Raw genomic sequence first — 19,488 nt, 5'->3', positions numbered from 1 at the left:
TTTAAAAAAATAGAGGTAATTAAAAAATCCCAGGATAGGTTCACTGAAAATCTTATGCCACAGCCAGGTTGTGGCTATGGTGTGGAGGAAAGAACTAAAGTGACGCTTGCTTTGCCAGCAAACTAAATGACTGCATCTTGTCAACAATCATGTGACTGTTCTCTTCACCTCTGCTCCAAGTGACCTATGAAGAGCAACAAGCATGCATTGTGTGTCAACTACACTTTAAAAAGATTCACTTCTTAAAAAAAAAAAAAGAAAAGAAAAGAAAAGGGAATAACAATCATAATTGGGTGAAAATTGGAATTGAAATTGAATTCAAATCCTGTCTCTGACACTACCTAGTGGCCTTGGGCATGTCATTTCATCTTATTTTTCTTTAAAATAAGGAGATTACATTTATTAACTGCTAAGTTTCTTCCAGTGAATTATATTTTAACTATAACCTGGTTGTAACTATATTATATATAACTATATATTTTAACTATAATGTGGAGAATTTGGAAGATCTAGAGTGTTGATGTAAGCAAAATGTCTGATGTCTGTCATGAAATCTGTGGAAGTGATGAAGAAATGTGGATGAGATTTCTACCTGGTTCCAATCAGAATGGCATTTCTATGCCATGTATTGATTGATAAATCAAGTAAAATCATAGAATTAGGAGAAACGCTACAAAGTCATCCCATACTACTTGGAAAAAAAAAACCAATCCCTGAAATCGGTAAAAGGAAACTTAATAAAGTTGTCCTTGAACTACTCTTACAGTTGGAAGATCCTCAAAAATTAAATACAGAGTTGTCGTAGGACCTAGCAATTCCACCCTAGATATATACCCATGAGAAATGAAAGATGTGTTCATATAAAAACTTACACATGAATGTTCATAGCACTGTTTTGTAATCACCAGGAAGTGAAAATGACCCAATTGACCACCAGTTGATGGAAGGATAAGATACAGCGTATTCAAACGATGGAATATTATTCAGCTTTTAAAAGGAATGGAGTACTGATATATACTACAATATGGCTGAACCTTGAAAACATAATCCTAGATGAAAGAAGACAGACACACAAGGCCACATATTGTATCGTTCCACTTACATGAAATGTCTACTATAGGCAAATTAATACAGAGAGAGAGTAAGTTGTTGGTTGGCAGGGTATTGGAACGGGGGCAAGGGGAAATTACTGCTAATGGGTATAGAATTTCTTTTGGCAGTGATGAAAATGTTCTGAAATTAGGTGGTGGTGACAGCTACACAATCTTGTGAATAAACTAAATATTACTGAATTGCATACTTTAAAATGATGAATCTTACATCATGTGGATTGTATCTTATTTTAAAAAATTGATTTAAGGGGCAGTCATCCTGACTTAGGTTTAGGTCCTGATCTCAGGGTCCTGGGACCAAGCCCTGTATTGGGCTTTTCATTGAACAGGGAATCTGCTGCTCCCTCTCCCCCTGTCCCCCTTTCCTACACATTTTATCTCTCTGTCTCTCTCTCTCTCATAAATTCTTTTAAAAAATTAATTTGAAAGGCACTTACAGAAATTCAGTGTCAGAGACCAGACTTCATAGTTTTATATGGTAAAAAGAAAACAGATTTTGAATTGGCTCTGATATTAATTCTGATGTTAATTCTGATATTAGGACATAAAACATATTATAGCTTCCCTCTTGTGCTCTTTCTTGGATCACTATATCTGAGTGAAACAAGCTGCTATGTTTTGACAACACCCAAGCAGCCCTATGGAGAGGTCCACATGGTGAGGAGCTCTAGATTTTAAGAACTGAGGCCTCCTGCCAGAAAACAGAACTTGCAAGTTATGTGAATGAGCCTTCTTAGAAACAGATCCTCCTGGTCCAGGCAAGCCTTCAAATAATTGATTCATTTGGGGACTTACTGGGAGACCCAGAGCCAGAACCATCCAGCTAAGCCATTCCTGGATTTCTGTCTCTTCCTTTTTGGAATGATGAAAATATTCTGGGATTACATAATAATGGTGGTAGTGATAGTTGCACAATTTTGTGAATGTGTGAAAAATCAGTGAATTGTACACTCAGAAGTGATGTAAAATTACATATACTTGTAGCTTTAAGCAACTGAGTTTTAGGATACTTTGCTTCATGGCAATAGATGACTAAGACACATAATTAAGACACATTGAACAAACCTAAATGTCCCAAGAAGGACAATCAGGAGGTCACTGGGGTGTGACGCCCTGTCACATGTAGACTGCACTTGAGGTATTTTGCTTTTGTCTGGAGTAGGAAAGTCTGATGAGGACCTGGCTTCTGAGTGCAGATATCTTCCAGTTGGATGACATCAGCATTATGGCTAAATAAAACATCCCTTGTCATGTCCCATCCCTCAACAACAACAATTCGGCATCCATCCTTGGACAAAAGTGCCTTTTTGGGAACTGTGCAATCTAACACCAAACGCTAAGGAGTCTGGGATCACCCACATGTGTGTCAGGTAATGGACATACAAACTTCAATCCCAGCTGTGGACTGTGAACCAACTCCAACTCTTCTTGACAATAGTCTGGGAGCCCTGGAAAACATGTCTCAGACAATCACTCACGGATGAGATAGCCTTGTGGAAGTCCAGCTTTCCAGCAGAGAGGTTCCAGGATAACTTTGAAGCAAAATTTAAAAATGAGTTTGGATGCCTTGGTTAGTAAAGACTGGAGGAGATGATTGCTACTTCAAATACAAAGACAGCAATGGAAAACTTCAAGAAACATGAAAAATCAAGGAAACGTGATACCACCAAAGGGTCACAATAATCTAGTAACTGACCTCAACAACATGAAGATCTGTAATTTATCTGATAAATGAAGAATTCAAAATAGCTGTTTTAAGGAAAACAAAAGTAAGAGCTGGGTTTTTTAAAATGATAAAATTGACAAACCTTTAGCTAAACTAAAAGAGAAGGTTTAAATAAAATTAGAAATGAAAGAAAAGACATAACTGATACTATAGAAATGGGATCAGAGAGACTACTCTAAATAATTGTAAGTTAACAAATTGGACAACCTAGAAGAAAAGAATAAATTTACGGAAACAAACAACCTACCAAGACTGAATCACAAAGAAATAGAAAATCAGATTAGACCAATGAGTAAGGAAACTGAATGAGTACTCAAAAAACCTCTCAACAAAGAAAAGCCCAGAACCAGGTGCTTCCCCTAGTGAATTCTACCAAACATGTAAAGAATTAATACCAATCCCTTGCAAAGTCTTCCAAACAACAGAAGAGGAGAGAATGTTTCCAAACTCATTTTACATGGCCAGAATTACCCTGGTACCAAAGCCAGCTAAGAACACTACAGGAAAAGAAAACAACAGGCCAATATCCCTGATGAATATAACTGCAAGAATTCACAACAAAGTATTAGCAAACCAAGTTCAGGAGGTAATTAAAAGGATCATAAATGATCAAATGGGATTTATCCCTGGGATGCAAGAATGGTTCAAAATATGTAAATCAATAAATGTGATACACCACAGTGATAGGATGAAAGATAAAAATCACATGATCATCTCAATAGATGCAGAATAAACATTTGATGAAGTATGGCCTCCTTTTTTGATAAAAAACTCTCAATAGGGTATAGAAGGAATGTGCCCCAATATAATAAAGGCCATATATGACAACCGCACAGCTAACATTATACTCAATGGTAAAAGTTTGAAAGCATTTCTTCTAAGGTGAGGGAGGAACAAGACAGGGGTGTCTGCTCCCATCACTCCATTTTAGCATAGTACTGGAAATTCTAGCCAGAACAGCTAGGCAAGAAAAAGAAATAAAAGACAGCCAAATTGGAAAGGAAGAAGTAAAACTCTCTGTTTTCAGATATTGTGATTTTATATGTAGAAACTCCTAAGCTTTACCAAAAAACTTAGAACTAATCAATAAATTCAGTAAGGTTGCAGTATATAAAACCAACATACAGAAATCAGTAGCATTTCTACATGCTAACCACAAAATATCTGAAAAAGTTATCAAGTATTTTCCAGCCTGTGTAGGCAGACCTTCTCTATGTAACTCCAACAGAAAAAAGAAAAAGTAGGTTTGGATTCTTATTAAACATTTGGTAAAAGCCACATGAGAATGTGGCCCTTTAAAGAAAGTTACCAGAAGGGTCCCAGCTGAGGCTCTGATGGCACTGTTAGAAATGTGTATGTTCCTAAGTGGGAACAAAGGCTATCCTCTTAGGGACATCCAAAGTTACTTCTCTCCTACCACCCACCCTCGTGATATAGTATCCTATTTTAGGATACTCAGTTGCAACTTAGAGCAGACCACAGCTGAGCTGTTCTTGTCAATGGATATAAACAGTTGCTCTCTCTATATCAGACTACAAGCTGTGGAGGTCAGGATCTCTGACCAGTGCTGAACGCTGAGCAGTCGTGACAGCTAACATCCTGGTGGGGCAAAGATTTTCACAATGCTATTATGTACATCTGCACTATCAACTTCTAGTGTTTTCATTGTGGTTTCACGTATCTTCTCTCTCTTGTTTGATATCAATACTGTGAGTAGGTGGCAGCAATGACTCCTCTTTTATGTGGGTGAGGACACTGAGGTTCAGAGTCGTTTAGTGATTCACTCCAAATCACACAGCTGCCTAGCTGGTCAGGCAGGGACTTAGAACCTGGATCCAGTCCATATTCTAAGAAATGTCACAAGCAAAGCTGAACTACAGGTAAATAGATCCTGCTGGGTGGCGACCAGAGGAGTTTTTGGTAAACTTCAAAGCAAATGAAAGCAAACAAGCCAGTGAAAGAAAGGCTTGTCTTAACGCATACACCCCAAACCGTTTTCCAGAGATAGTCTTCCACCTGCCTCTTCTGAATTAAACTTATTCATGGAAGGAACAAGTGTGGGGTTGCTTGATTTGAAAATAGGACAGTTGGACAGTTTCCTTTCTTGGAAAAGGACAACTATCTTCTAAGGATGATAGGAAATAATGAAAAGGAAGCATGGTTTCCCCCAACTGTGGGGTGCAAGAGAGAAATCAGTGATAATAACCAGGAGTTTAAATTGGTTTAAAAACTGTATTCCCATGGTAAGCTTTACCTTTTTCTCTTAAAAGCTTAGCTGGTGCTCCCTGGGAAATTCATAAGGATTGGAGGGCAAGGGGTCTCTGGCTCTGTTCCTGGTTGCACCACCCTGAAAGCTAATGGCCCAGTTCAAACGTGAGTATACCTCTTCCAGGAGACTGTGTTCTGCAGACTGAGGGAGGGTGGATTGGGAGCACTGGGGAAGTAGAATAGGAAAAATCAATAGCACTGCCTCCTTCTTCAAACAGACTTTTGGCTCACACCAGTACTAGTCACCAGACCTGGACTGAAACAAGCCCCAAAGGCCGAGGAGGTAGGCAACCACTTTTATCTTTTCATCTCCAAGTGATCCATGGTTCCAGGGAAACTGAGAAGCTCAGGTCTCCAGTGAATCACATAAAAGCTCTGTGTCATTTCATGTGCAGAGTGGCATTTCCCCCTTAATTGGCCTAGACATATTTCATCAAAGAGTTGACTGCACCTTTCCAGAGACACTGAAGATGTTCTGCTGCCTGTGGTGATAGAGAGACAAAGAAGCATGAATCTAATGCTTCTCTTATTCATCGTTTGTCTCAATCTTGAGCATTTTCTCACTTCCACAGGGAGACAACAGTTTCTTGTGTAGAAAGCATGGGTTTGGGAGCCAAATAGACTACAGTGAGTCTTGTTTCTATCACTCACAAGCTATGTGATCATGGGCACAGTATGTCCCCTCTAAGACTCAGTTTACCCATATATGAAACATGAATACTGCTAGTACTTACCACATATAGTTCTTGTGAAAATTGAATAAGATCATGTATGTAAATACCTAACACAGGACCAGGCTCACAGTACTTGCTCAACAAACATTGGTTTCTTTTCCCCGAACTTTTATTCCTAGCTCTTTGCTAGAATCTTCAACTCTGTCAGTTACTTGGTCAGAGTCACCTGGGGAAGTGAATTTACCAAAAGTGTCCTCCTTTTTACAGAAACTTGAAGGCTCTTGGGGAGACCAGTCCCTTTGAGTTGTACCCCAGGAATGAGAAAAATTTGTATTGAACAGTCCAGCATACTGTTTCATCTGGTTTCCTGGGTTGAAGGCATGCATCTGAAAGACAAGGTCAAAGTGAGGAGTCAGGGTTGAGATAAAATGTGTGACTAAAGGATATGAGTGTATCTTTGAGTATGGAGCAAGGCACAGGCTAACTGGCCTTCTCAGTTAAAGCTGGGACTCTGAAGAAAAGCTGACCTTTGTAGAGTCAATGAACTCTTCCTTATGACCTGAAGACTTCCTTTTCTTGGTCTTTATTTCATTTAATCATTCAGCAAGCCCATACCACTTATCTTAATTTCCAGTGGCTGTACCATAAACTAGGAGGTTTAAAGCACGGGAAATTTTCTTCTTTCGCAGTTCTGGAGGCCAGAAGTCTGAAATCAAGACGTCAGTCAGTAAGGCTTTACTACCTCTAGAGACTGTAGGGGAGAATCCTTCCTTTCCTCTTCCAGCTTTTGGTGGATGTCCTCATTCTTTTTTTTTTTTTTAAGATTATTTCTTTATTTATTTGACAGAGAGAGTGATCACAAGCAGGCAGAGAGGAAGGCAGAGAGAGGGGGAAGCAGGCTCCCTGCTGAGCAGAGAACCGAATGCAGGGCCCAATCCCAGGACCCTGAGATCATGACCTGAGCCGAAGGCAGAGGCTTAACCCACTGAGCCACCCAGGCACCCCGGATGTCCTCATTCTTGACTTCTTTGGCTTATGGCCTCTTCATTCCAATATCTGCCTCTGTCTTCACATCACCACCTTCTCCATGTCAGTCTCCCTCTGCTTTACTTTTAAAGGATATTTGTCATTGAATTTAGAGCCCACCTAGATAATCCAGGATGATCTTCTCATCTCAAGATCTTTAACTTAATTATATCGGCAATGACCCTTTTTCTAGGTAACCGTCACAGCTCCAAGGATTAGATTCCAGAAATTAGAAGGTTAGTAATCCTATCTTTTGGGGGTCCACCATGAAGCCTCCTTAAACCACCCAAATCCTTATAGACCAACTGATTCATGACAACATGAGCCCAAGTATAACTCCTTTCAGGCATATTTGTATTATAAATATTTTAACCTAAAAGAAAAGAGCAATTCTTAATTTAGAAGGAAAAATAATCACTAATAGTGGTATTTGAGGTACTACCAAGGAACCGTTTCTTTCTTTTCATCATTTTCTTCCCAGAAAGCTCCCCTACTTCTACTTCCCACTTTATAGCTTTGTATTATGTGTTCATTCCTAAACTAATCACAGGTAAGGGGATGCTTTATACTTCCACGTTTGTCTTAGTGCCTTAGACTGATCAGGAAGTCACTACTAGGGCTGGGGAAGTCGGGGAGGACCCTGCCTCTGAGAAACACATAACCTTCCATCAAAAGCAAAACAAAACAGTCTCAACAAGGAAGTAGGAGTTGGTGGAAGGTTGGTGGAAGGCAGCCACCATTCCCCATGTGCTATCCCCTTTCCCACCAGCTATAGCGCTGACTCCTACCATATGCAGTGCTCTATCACATGGATCATACCTAGGTGGGGGCACTTGGCTGGAAGGAAGGTGCAAAAAAGCATTTGGCATTTCTGCATGTGCTATCCTGATGTCTCTGAAATGCCAGAGGCTATGGGAGTAGGCATTTTCATGAATATCAGCTGGATCTTTTTAAAAAATGTTCTTTCAAAAGACAGCTACCTTGTCATAAGGCAAACAGACAAATACATCCACTCAGTACTTTTAAATTACCAAGATTTCAAAGCAACAGGAAAAAAAGCTGTTTTCAGAGCCAACAGGTTGGCAAGAAGTTACAGGAAGAAAGACCAAGGTATCTGCCTTTAAATCAGCCTAGAAAAAAGTAATAATAAATCAGCCCATAGACTATAGGAGATTAGCTATATCTTACTTAGCCTGATTTGAACCTATGTCCTGCAGGTAAAGGGTAAAACTTTTCCTTCCAGAGGAAATGTCAAAATGGCAATTTTCACAGAGCAACCCCTGCCCTTGAGTTAGCCAGGAACCTCCCTTTCTCTAGTTTCTCTAGTTCCGTACTCAGGGAGCTTATATTTGCTTTTGATAGGAGTTATACCTTGTGAGGGTACTGTCTTGATTGCTCCTGTCTTGTTATTACTCTTACCTTTCAAATCTACCTCAAGTAGCCTCTGGGCATCTTACCCACTGAGCAGCACTGATAAGAGTTTAAGTTCAGGCAGTGGAGCACTGGAGAAAAACTATTGCCTGATTATGGAATTGTACTACCATGGGATGTATTTTATCTTACTCATGCTATTATGCCAAAGACCTCCAACTGGCAGCCTACTAGAAATGTCTGCCTTGCAGATTTTTTACTTTTTAAATGAACTGCCTACATTTAAAATTACAAAAATGAAAGAGTTGGATTCAAATATTTATTCTGTCTCTCCCACTCACACTCTTTCCTCTTCTAGGACTGCAGTTACATTATATATATATTAGGCTGTTTAAAGTTGTTCCACAGCTCAGTGATGACCTTTTCATTAAAAAGATTTTTTTTCCACTCTGTTTTATTTGGGTAATTTTATTGCTATTCTTCAAATTCACTCAGTTTTTTCTTCTGTGATGTTTATTTTGCCATTAATTTAAATGCAGTTTTTCTTCTCAGATATTGCAGTTTATATCACTAGATCTTTGATTTGGGTCTTTTTAATACTATCTATTCCTATTTGGATATAGGGAATTCTGTTATACGTACTTTTAATATTTTTGTCTGTTAATTCTAACATCTGTGCCAGTTTTTCATCATTTTAATTGTTTCAATTTATTTTTCTCCTCATTATAGGACACTTTTTTTTTCTTCTTTGCATATTTAGTAATTTTTCTTAAGTAGACTCCATACCCAATGTGAACCCATGACCCCAAGATCAGGAATTGCACTCTCAACCAAGGAAGCCAGCCAAGCATCCTGTATACCTGGTGATTTTTTATTGGATGCTAGACATTGTGAATTTTAACTCTTTGCACAATGGATATTTTTATTTACCCTTAAATATTCTTAAGTCTTTTTTTTAAATATTTTATTTATTTGACAGAGAGAAATCACAACTAGGCAGAGAGGCAGGCAGAGAGAGAGGAGGAAGCAGGCTCCCTGCGGAGCAGAGAGCCTGATGTGGGGCTCGATCCCAGGACCCTGGGATCATGACCTGAGCCGAAGGCAGAGGTTTTAACCCACTGAGCCACCCAGGCGCCCCTATTCTTAAGTCTTATTCTGGGTACAGTTAAGTTAATTGTAAATAGTTTGATCCCATTGAGTATCCTTTTAAAATTATTAGGCAGAACTGAAGTAGTGCTCAGTCTAGGACTAGTTTTCCCTACTAATAAGGCAAGATCTTTCTTAGTATTCAATGCCCTGTGAATAATGAGGTTTCCCATTCTGGCTGTGGGAAGAGGCACTACAAGCACTGGTCAGATGCTAGATCCTCTCAGGTGGTTCTTTCCCAGGCAGTGAGTTTACCCACATATATATACTAATTGGTACATGGGTAAAAACTTGAGGAAACCCTTTCTATATATCTTCTCTCTAGTACATCTCACCTCTCCACTACAACGTCATACAATTTTTAGCCACTCTGGTCTCCTAGACTGTTAGCTGTATCTCCCCACCTCAGCAGTCCACCAGGCTACATCTGGATTTTTCCTCACTGAACTATGTCCTGGAAACTCTCTCACTGCATTAAGCTGAGTCAGTCATAGGACGTGCTTTGTTTGTTTCCCATCCAAAGGGATCAATCTTCATTACTGCCTGACATCAACCATCTTAAAAAAAAAATCATTGCTTCATATATTTTATCCTTTTTATGATTGTTTTGATGGCTAGATAAATCCTGGCTTGTTATTCTTAGTTAGATGTGGAAGTTTTTCTCTTCTTAAATTTCATTATTTATTTGTATTTTATATAATGAAATAATACATATTTAAAATTCATTAAAAAGTAAATCTACAGGGGCACTTGGGTGGCTCAGTTGGTTAAACATCTGCCTCTTGATTTTTGGCTCAGGTCGTGATCTTGGGGTCATGGGATTCAGCCCTGCATCAGGCTCCTCCCCAGGTTTGGGCTTGGGATTCTCTTTCCCTCTCCCTTTGCTCCTGATCCCACTGCCTACTTGCACCATCTCTCTCTCAGTCTCTCTCTCTCTCTCTCTCTCTCAAAAAAAAAAAAAAAAAAAAGAAAGTATCTATAAAGATCGGTACTTCCAGTTCAGGAAAGATGGAGCAAGTAATTTAAAAACTAGACAGAAGGCTATGAAAAGTAAATGATAGCAGACATATGTAGGAAGGAAACCAGAACTAAATGTACTAACGACCTGACCTGGTGATGAGTTCTCTTTTTTCTTTTCTGTATCTCCTGGTCTGGATTCAAAGACCAATTCCCCAAACTATACCAACCATGTCCCAAAGAAAACCTCTTTCTGACTTGAGGAGCACAAAAGGGGACAGATCTGAATAGCACAGCAAAGTCTTTGAGAGCTGAACAGACATTGAAACAGTCCATGGAAGACAAATTGGAATTGTACCCTGAACTTAACAGGCTTATTGCCTATTAAAATAGAGAAGTAAACAAAAAATTTATATTCTCCATGGGATTTAACTGAGACAAAGAATCTTATAATATTCAAAATGTCAATTTAAATGTTTTGTATCCAATTCAAAATTACTCAACTTATGAATAATCAGGAATAGCTCTATAACTAACTAAGGAAAAGACAACTGATGGACACCAATCTCTAGTTATGCACAGGGGATTTTCAGACTTTAAGGGACCATTTTATTCATATTCCGGTAAGTAAGTATGAATATCCTTGAAACAAATAGAAAGACCATAAAAAAAAAAACACAAAAACCTCAGCAGAGAAAAAGAAGTATTGAAATCACCAAAGAACCAAATGGAGTTTTTAGAACTGAAAAACACAATAAACAAATTTTTAATAAAATTTAAAAATCACTTGAGAGGATCAGTAGCAGAATGGGAAGGACAGAAGAGAGAATCAGTCTTGAAAACAGATTAATAGAAATTATCTGATCTTGAAAATACTTAAAGAGGCAATTTCAAGGGAAATTGGAAAATATTTTGAAACATTAGAAGATATTTTGAACTAAATTAAAAATTAAATATTAAATTAAAAAATTAAATACTCCATGTTAAAGTTTATGAGCTCCATTTAAAACAATGCTGAGAGAAATCTTTTGTACTAAATACTTGAATTAGGTGATAAGAGAAAGAAAACTACCCAAGGGTATCCCTCATGATTGCAGATGTAAGAATCCTCAATAAAATATTAACAAATGAAATACAGCAATATGTAATAATCATACATCACGAATCTATTCCCGGAAGATAAGGCTAGTTCATCATTAAAAATCAAATCAGTGGGGGCGCCTGGGTGGCTCAGTGGGTTAAAGCCTCTGCCTTCGGCTCAGGTCATGATCCCAGGGTCCTGGGATCGAGCCCCACATCAGGTTCTCTGCGCAGTGGGAAGCCTCTTTCCTCCTCTCTCTCTCTGCCTACCTCTCTGTCTACTTGTGGTCTCTATCTGTCAAATAAATAAAATGTTAAAAAAAAAATCAGTGTAGCTCACTGTATTAACAGATTAAAGAAAAAGAAGTGGTTGTATTAATTGATGCAGAAAAAAGCATTTGACAAATTCTAACATTCATTTATGACAAAAGAAAAAAATCTCAGCAACCTGGGAATAGGCACATCCTTAATAAAGTATATCTATAAAAACCCACCTCTTCCTTAAGAACAAGAAAAAGACAAGTACATCCACTTTCATGATCCCTCTTCAATATTCTACTCTAAGTCTTAGTGCAATTAAGGCTGGATAAAATAAATAAAAGGTATTGCAAAGGAAAAAATAAAAATGTCCCTATTTGCAAATGATATGATTGCTTACATAAGAAGGCCCGAAGGATTTGTAAAAGGCCTTCTAAAACTGGTAATGGAGTTTAGCAAGGTTGTAGAATAGAAGACCAGCATACAAAAATCAATAGCATTTCTGTATACTAGCAATGAATAAGAGAAAAGTGAATTTTTTAAAAATATCACCTATAATAGCTCCAAAATAAGTGATACTTAGGTATAAATCTAAAAAAACATGTGCAAGATTTATATGCTAAAAATTAAAATACACTGATGAAAGAAATCAAAGTAGCCCTAATAAATAAAGAGAAATATTGTGTTCATAAATCAGCACACTCATGTAGTCGTGTTAATTCTTCCCAAAGAGTTGCCAGATTTAGGAAAAAAAAACATTTCAGGATGCCAAATTAAATTTGAATTTTAGATAAACAAGGAATATTTTTAGTATAATTAAGTTCCATGCAATATTTGGGATGTTATAATGCTAAATATTCATTTGGGTTTTTTTATCTTAAATTTAAACCTAACTGAATGTCCTGTCTATTATCTGGCAACCCGGCAGGGCCCACCTGATTTTAGAGACTTAATGCAATAATAGGACTTTTTGTAGATGTAGGCAGGCTGATTCTAAAATGTGAAAAGGTAAAAGACCTAGAATAACCAAAATAATTTTGGAAAAGAAAATTTGAGGACTCACACTATTCACTTTTAAAACTTAATCTATTTTTTTTAAAGACTTTATTTATTTGACAGACAGAGATCACAAGTAGGCAGAGGGGCAGGCTGGGAGAGAGAGAGGAGGAAGCAGGCTTCCTGCTGAGCAGAGACCCTTATAAGGGACTCGATCCCAGGACCCTGAGATCATGACCTGAGCTGAAGGCAGAGGCTTAACCCACTGAGCCACTCAGGTGCCCCTAAAACATAATCTAAAAATAAGTAATCAAGATAATGCAGTATTGGTGAATGTTTAAACCTAAATAAAATAGACCTGTGGAGTAAAATAAGAGAGTCCAGAAATAGATAATCACAAGTATGATCAGCTGACTTTTTAAGATAGTTTGTTTTATTAAGATAAAATTCACATCTATAAAATTTACTGTTTTATTTTTTTTTAAGATTTTTTTATTTAATTGACAGAGAGATCACAAGCAGGCAGAGAGGCAGGCAGAGAGAGAGGGAGAAGCAGGCTCCCCACTGAGCAGAGAGCCCAATGCGGGGCTCGATCCCAGGACCCTGAGATCATGACCTGAGCCGAAGGCAGAGCCTTAACCCACTGAACCACCCAGGTGCCCCAAATTTACTATTTTAATCATTTAAAGTGTACAATCCACGATCGATTGATTTTTGTCAAAGGTAGGAAGACAATTCAGTGGATAAAGGATAGTCTTTTCAACAAATGAAACAACTAGACATTTGTATGAAAAAAAAAAAACACTTCAGCCTATGCATCAGAGTATTTTATAGAAAAATTAACCTCAAATGGGTCATAGATCTACATGTAAAACCAGAAGTGTAAACTTTATATCTAAAAATCATAGGAGAAAAAGATTGTGACCTTGAGTTTGGCAAAGAGTTCTTAGAAATAAAAAACTGACCCATAAAAGAAAAAAAATGATGAATTGGACTTCATCAAAGAATCAAAATTGAAACTTTTCTGCAAAAGACGTTGTTAAAATAATTATAAACTACGAGCAAATATTAACAAATCACATATCCAACAAAGGACTTGTATCCAGAATATATAAACTTCAAATCTCAACAGTAAGAGAACAACCCAGTTTAAAAAATAGGCAAAAGGTCTGAACACACTTCACCGAAGAAGACAGAGCATGGCCGATAAGCACTTGAAAGATGCTCAACATCATTAGTCATTATGAAAATGCAAATTAAAACCACAGTGAAATACCTCTATACACCTATTAGAATGACAGTAGAACAAGAGAGGAGTGAAACAGCAGCCGAAATGCTAGTGGGAATGCAGAACAGCTGGAACCCTCATACACTGCCCGTGGGAATGCATAATGATACGGACACTCTGAAAACAATTTAGCAGTGCTTTTTTAAATTTTTTTTTTTAATTTTCAAATTGGTGGTGGTGGTGGTGACAGGTCGTAGCTATAGCAGTTCCTATAACGTTGAGTATATATTTATAATATAATCCATCAATCCCACTCCTAGATAATTATTCTTAAGAACTGAAAACTATACGGGACTGTTTATAGCAGCTTTATTTGGATTCACCAAAAAACTGGGAACACCCTAAATGCCCTTCAGTGAGTGAATGGCTAAGCAAAACATAGTATACCTTTTCAATGGGTCACTAAGTGATAAAAAGGAGCAAATTGCAGCTCCTGGGTGGCTCAGTCCTTAAGCCTTTGCCTTCGGCTCAGGTCATGATCCCAGGGTCCTTGCTCAGCGGGGAGCCTGCTTCTCCCTCGCCCTCTGCCCTCCCCCTGCTTGTGTTCCCTCTTTCGCTGTCTCTCTGTCAAATAAAGAAATAAAATCTTTGAAAAAAAATCTAAATATATAAGAAGGAGCAAATTACTGATACACTCAACAACATGAGTGAAGCTTAAAGACATTCTGCTAAGTGAAAGTAACCAGTGTCAGAAGGTTACATATTGTATGGTTCCTACATGATATTCTGGAAAGGGCAACACTATAGAGATGAAGACCTGATCAGTAGTTGGCAGAGCTTAGGCACCGGAGGCAGTTTCACCACTAGAGGTAAAGCAAAGGAGTTCAGAGCAGCTGATGGAACTGTTCTGTGTTCTTACTGGGGTGATGGTTATACAAATCTATATGTGTGTTAAAACTCATAGAAGTGTACATGCACACACGTTTTTCATTCTTTGCAAATAAAAAGGATACATATATTGCAGATGTGTGCCCAAATGTTTAAAATGTTGAAGATGCACCATCAAAAAGTTTGAAAGTAGTTTGGAGTGGAAGTATGCCCCTCATTTTACAGTTGGAGAAACTGAGGCCAGAAAGTGAAAGTAAGGTACTTTCAAAAACGTATGAAGCAACCATAAGAGTGTATTTTCTCTTGGGAACTCTCCCTACTGCCTGACTTTCATCCCAAGCGTATCCAGGCTTAATTTGGCTTCTTTAATTAAGGCAATTTCTAAATTCAGAGTTTTCTGTAACAGAATGGAATCAAGGTTATATGTGCAAGTTAAAATTGGTATGAATGAAAAACATATATATCCTATTTTGTAGAGTGTGCCGTCAGCATGATCCCAGTTCCTGATGGACAGACCTATGGCTGTTAGGGAAGATGTCTGTAGGATGCCAGAGACTGCAAAACGAACAAACAAACAGATAAATTGGTGGGCGCTATATCTAGACCACTTGTGTCTGAAGCCAGGCCATGCTACCTACTAGCAGTGGGACCCTAGGTACGTTGCTTGGTTTTTCTCCATCTCCATTGCCTTCTCTGTAAAATGCACCCCAATTTTATGTACTGGTAAGAGATTTAAAACATCTCACCAGCATTTATAATGTGACACAGTACTTAATACTTAACATTATAAGATTTTAAAATGTGATTTTTTAAAAAAAAACAGCATGTCTTAGAATGGGAGATACATAGTAATGCTTATCCCCCTGGATTGTTTTGGTGATTTAAAAAAAAAAAGTTGTTAAAATTAATGCCTGACACATAGTTCTCAATGAATAGTTGTTAGCTATCATTATGATTATATTGTTGTTATTATTACCATTACTAATGTTATTATTGTAAGAAACAAATAGTGGAACTTGCATTGTAATAAATTGTAAAATGCCCCTCCCACTCCATTCTGCCTTCTGCCTCCCCCACCACTTTGCTGTTGAATTTTCAAGCTTTGGCACATGCAAACACAGAATGTGTGGACGTTACTAGAGGAAAAAACGTGAGAAACATTTACCACTTCTCAATTCTTGTGAGAGAAAAACCACAATGACACTCTGCGTGTTGTGTTGGCAAGGTCATCTCTTGCATTGGCACATACACTGGTTCCCACGAGTTGAGGGAATCAGAGAAGAAACTTGAACTAACAGAGCAGTGTGAGTGTCAGCCCGGCCCTGAAGGACAGGGGACAGGAAGCTGTGTGTAAGGTGGCCGAGCCTGCATTTCTAGGTTTGCCATTTGCCAGCCGTGGCACGGGGCTCAGTGCCATCTCAGTTTCACTTTCTTCTCTGTGAGACAGAGAGAAATAATGACCACTTTACAGCCACTGAGGGGTATGCATAAATTAGAGCTCCAGTTGGGTTAATGGGCTGGAAAACTCAACCATGGCTACCAAAGGAAGCTGGTTAGCCACATGATTTCTTATTATTTGTATTTTAATGCAAGTTCTTTGAATTTGTCCTGCAGTCCTCTGTCTTACTGTAGGAACGAGCAGTGTATAGGGGGACACCCCAGACCTGATCCCAGGCCATTCTTTCTTTCTTTTTTTCTTTTCTTTTCTTCTTTCTTTCTTTCTTCTCCTCCTCTTCCTCCTCCTCCTCCTCCTCCTTCTTCTTCCTTATTCTTATTCTTACTCTTTCTTTTCCAGAGAGGGAGAGAAAGGGGATGGGGGGCAGAGGGAGAGAGAGGCTCTTCAGCAGGCTCCATGCCCAGTGAGGAGCCCAATGTGGGGCTTGATTTCACAACCCTAAGATCATGACTTGAGCCAAAATCAAGAGTCAGGTCCTTAACTGACTGAACCACCCAGTACACCTCAGAGTCATTCTTATTGGGGTTCTGGACCCAGTGCAAATTCCTTTGTGTGCTCGGACCCTTCACCCAAACCTTGTTGTTCAGGAACTACCTGGTTCAAAGGCTCTAAGTAGCCTTGGGGGAACTGTCAGTGCTAGAGATAAAAAGGATAAAAAATGAAGTGTTCCTTAAGGAGTGAGTACGCAAAGAAACTTCTTGAGAAGTGCTCAGTGCCAGGTACTGATAAGATATCCATTGTTATTCTAGAAATTAGTTGTTAACAAACTCCTTGTTGCATTTGAATAAACCAGGTTCCATCGAGAGGAAGGCGATATGCCCAGGACCTTATAAATGAAACCCCTGAGCTTCCAGGCTGGATTCCTCCTCACACGATGCTGTGCTGAAGTGACAGGCATTTAATACCACATTCAGATTGCCCAGGTGACAGTGCTGAAGGTTCCTAATGAGAACCACCGGTCCGCTGAGGGCTAAGTAAAGATCCTTTCTTCCTTTCATTCTTTCATTTCACACCTGTCTATTGAGAGTGTTGCCTGTGCTCTAGATCTAGAAATACCCCCAGGGAATCCGACACACAACCCTGAATCTGGGAGTTCACAGATTAATGGGAAAGACCACAAGTAGACCCGGGTTTCATGTGGCCCCAAACTTAAACAATTTGAAAAGCCCTCTTTAGGAAAAGGAAAATAAAATTATCAAAAGGGTCTTGGAAGGAGCAAGGGAGGGTCCTGAAGTTTAATCTGTATTAGCTTCCGTGCAATTCTGCCTTTGGTGGAAACCAACAAGCAGACCTGCACTGACAATTTTATGTATTCAGAGCTGATGGGGAAACAGAAGTCTCTTAGAAGAAATGCCGTCTAAGCTAAGACCCCCTTCCCCGGATGGGGCAGGGAGACCTGGCAGAGGGAATAATGGGGTTCAGGATCCAGGTAAGGGAAAGAAGCTGCCATAGTTTTCAGGGAGTGAGGAGAAAAAGCATATTTCCTTCCTTCACTGCACCCCAAGGCACCAAGGTCCCTCCCAAAGCACAGGGCCCTGAGTTGCCACATTCTAGAGGTTAAGAGGACTTGCTCCAGGCAGGGTTTCTGCCTTTCCTCCCAGCTTCTTGGGAGACCTCAGGTCCCAGGAGAAGGCGTCCAGTCTTGTTGTCTGCACTCCAAGAACACAAGCTTGCATTGGGCATTTGTTGAAATCAAACAATCCAGAAAAGCTTCCTTTGTAAGAAGTTAACTTGAGGTGCAACAGGTTCCAAGCAAGAAAAGATAGGGGAAGGGAGGAAGGAGAAGTGGAGAGAGACTGACTTCTAAAATAAAATCCTGGGGCACCTGGGTGGCTCAGTGGGTTGAGCCGCTGCCTTCGGCTCAGGTCATGATCTCAGGGTCCTGGGATAAAGTCCCGCATCGGGCTCTCTGCTCAGCAGGGAGCCTGCTTCCCTCTCTCTCTCTGCCTGCCTCTCTGCCTACTTGTGATCTCTCTCTGTCAAATAAATAAATAAAATCTTTAAAAAAATAAAATAAAATAAAATCCTTCATTGAGATTAAGAACTCAAGAGACATCTATCCTAACCCGGGGGGGGGGCAGTGAAGTTAGTATCCCCTCCAAAAGCAATCAGCAGGGTGTTCTGGTAACTCTGAGTTTCAAAGGTGATGTTCTAATGCCCTTATTTCCTCTCCGTGCAGCTAGTACCCTGCCTGCTCCACCGCCACGCGAATGTACCCCCACCGGGACTCCTTCAACCCTCACAAGCCTGGGCAGAGAGTGGATGGAATGACTGGCACGTTGGAGCCCATGTCTCCAAGCAGTGCACAGCTGGAGCAGCAGCCTGTGTCCTGCAGGGCAGTGAGGACTTGGAGGTTCACTTTCCCTGGGAAGTTCCAGAACAGTCCCCGGCTATGCCTTGGCCACCACACGGAAAAGGTTGGTAATGTTGGTCATCCTAGGGAAGCCCCTTCTAGGCAACCAAGTCTGGGCTCCGCTCCTGTGTGCACTTCACCTTCTGATTTACTTTTTCTTCTCAGTTACCCCATTTGTAAAATGGGAATAATGATACTTGCGGTTGAGAAGGGAGCAATAAGGGGGAGGGGGGTTAGATCTAAAAGTTCCCTAGGTTCAGAGTACAGAACGTTCCTACCTCTGAGGCCTCTGCCCGGTGGCTCCCTTGCCAGCCCCACGCTTTCTCCACACACTGTGCTGCAGCATCTCCAGGATCACCTGAAGGGAGGACCCGGACCAAGTTCAGTTGCGGGTTGAGAATGGATCTTTCTCCCAGGAAACGATAGGGGATGTCTCCTGCCATGTCACACCTGCACCAAAGATGCGAGCAACTTGGCATTGTGATGGGTGGGGGAGTGGGGGTGGGGGGTGTGTGGCTGGGAGAGCACGTCCTCTCCAGACACCTGTAGCTCAGCACACTGCTGTCTTTCTCCTGCTTCATCACCCTTCTCTTGGCCCACACCTGCACGTGCGTCTTTTTTCACAGCTGCAGGGTCCTTGTAGTTCTTTTTCACACATCAAATGGGAAAAGAATGAGGAAAATGGAGAGGGAATCTAATTTGCACTGCTACTTAACCCAAATGGGGCATCCTAATCTCCAGCAAAGGGAGAGAGGACCCAGTGGGAGCTGCTGTTCTCTGCTCACCAAAAAGCCATGCGCTCCTCTTCTTCCTGGCTCTCGAGCAAACTGTGTTTCCCAGCCTCTCTTGCAGTTATATGTGGCCATGTGACCAAGTCATAGCCAATGGGATGTAGGTGACCTCGCCCATAAAACCTTCCAGGCTCCATGCTCCTCCATGATTTGTTCTC

The 19,488-nt window shown here is 39.9% G+C and overlaps 1 long non-coding RNA gene across 2 annotated transcripts; it reads left to right on the top strand.

The window, feature by feature from the left end:
* Window positions 1-5,112: 5,112 nt before the first annotated feature.
* LOC123926913 lies at window positions 5,113-18,597 on the top strand. 2 transcript variants are annotated; one of them, XR_006815328.1, is made up of 4 exons: window positions 5,113-5,215; window positions 5,325-5,389; window positions 15,207-15,385; window positions 18,366-18,597. It is a non-coding gene; the product is annotated as an uncharacterized LOC123926913 (long non-coding RNA). The 2 variants fall into 2 exon arrangements; XR_006815329.1 differs by lacking the exon at window positions 5,325-5,389.
* The last annotated feature ends 891 nt before the right edge of the window (window positions 18,598-19,488 follow it).

The sequence above is a fragment of the Meles meles genome, chromosome 16 (genome assembly GCF_922984935.1).
Source record: "Meles meles chromosome 16, mMelMel3.1 paternal haplotype, whole genome shotgun sequence".
NCBI classification, from domain to species: Eukaryota; Metazoa; Chordata; class Mammalia; order Carnivora; family Mustelidae; genus Meles; species Meles meles.
The sequence above is the reverse complement of the archived record's forward strand: the minus strand, read 5'-3'. Positions and strand labels throughout refer to the sequence as shown.